The sequence below is a fragment of the Rutilus rutilus genome (assembly GCF_951802725.1).
Source record: "Rutilus rutilus genome assembly, chromosome: 10".
NCBI lineage: Eukaryota > Metazoa > Chordata > Actinopteri > Cypriniformes > Leuciscidae > Rutilus > Rutilus rutilus.
This window is the reverse complement of record NC_140215.1, coordinates 27,690,697-27,692,584: the sequence shown is the minus strand read 5'-3', so window position 1 is coordinate 27,692,584 and position 1,888 is coordinate 27,690,697.

The window sequence follows — 1,888 nt, the reverse complement described above, 5'->3', positions numbered from 1 at the left end:
TATACTGGATCTAAAAACAGCATCATCACCCACAATTCAATACTTTTTTATGATAAACGGCACAATATATAACTTAGGCTACCCATAATAGCCTTATCTCATTTTTTTCTAAAATATATTTATATTGTAAAAGTCAAATAATGATTTGCAACTGTGTAACTCACCGTACAAATAATCATATGTCCTCTGTTGTCTGAAGTCCTTTCTGCCCTCATTTTTCTTCTGAAATGTGCGTGTGACCGAGTCGCTCATGTTTGCTTATAACTGGATAAAGGTTATGTGTTTTATTTGTAAGACAGGTAACGTTAATGGTCACCATGGAGACAGCCGCTACAACACCGCTAGAGGGCAGTCAATACAAACCCAACATCCGCATGTCAGAGCCGTAATGTAAATAAGTTGTTTTTCCGGTCTGATGAATGATGAACTCATCTTTATTCATTCGTAGCTTTATATAAAAGCTTTATATAGACACGTGGTTTAGACATAGACTATTTAATATGGAATATAAAAATAAATAAATACATGAATAAATATACATAGAAAAGCAAAAAAACGAAAAAAATATAATTATTTATACATTTATTTATGTATATATATATATATTTCCATATTTATTTATTCTTTTATTTATTTATACATTTATTCATTTCTACATGTATTTATTTCTACATTTATTTATTTTTACATTTATTTATTTATACATTTATGTATTTATACATTTATTTATTTATTCATTTATTTCTTCCTACATTTCTTCCTGCGTAGGGTAATGAGGAGGGCGTGGTCTACCTCAGACATAGCAATCGAGCTCAGAGTAAGCGAAGGCGAAGGGTTGAGGCCACAGTGACACCCTGTGGCGAAATACAATAAGTATAGCTCACTGACGCTGATACAGTCTGTGACTGCGAGGTATAGAGCTGGTAAGTCCCGCCCCCTTCGCTAACCCCGCTGGACCTCTAGGTTGAAAAATCGTCAATGCAAGTGAATGGGAGAAAATAATTATTTTCTGGTCCCGTTTGAATTGTGCCATGAATGTGAACATATGTTGTCTGTGAATTTTTTATATAATCTTTTGTGTGAAGAATGCTACAATTTAGCGGGTAGAAGTTTGATACGGTTAGACTTTGTGTGAGAGCACTTTGTGGATTACAACTCTTCGCTGCTTTCGACGCGTTTGAAACGTCACCACGGACACTAGCTCACGGATCCCGCTAAACATGACTGTGTCTTTGGTGCACTTCACCGCCTTCTTTCAGGGAGAGGACAAAATCGTTGAGGTTATAGCGAAAACCACGGGTAAGTCAACTTTATGGGGTGACGTCACATAGGCGACATGTAGTCTTTCTCGTTATGTCTTTTCCACAACTGCTAGCCGAAGAATCATACCATATACTGTCAAACTCGTAACATGAAATGATGTTTTATAAACAAAGTTCGGGAGGAGCACGTTCAAATAATCAATCAACCAATCTATCAATCATCTCATCAAACAATAGGCTCTATGCACGAACGCTGCTGACGTGTTTCCGGTAGGATCTCAGCCAGCGTCTTTACTTCCGCATAGCGCGTTCTATAGGACAATTCACTTCAATAAAATTCATTTTCTCAGAAACGGAGACAACGATTTTAGAAACTGATTCGCTAGTCGGATTTCGAGCGATATGAGAGAATACTCACCCTCAAAGTTGTCGATGTAGCTCGAAATTTATAATTTAAAGAACTTCTCTTTCTTACTCTTATCTGTGACAGTTAACTGCCTCACAATATTGTTAACATCATTCTCGTTAACCGCTGGAAGTTCTTGTAAACAGCGAGTGTAATTTGCCATTATCTCCACCTAATGCAAAAACGGCTTCCGACGCAGCACCGGATGTAACTGGGCGGG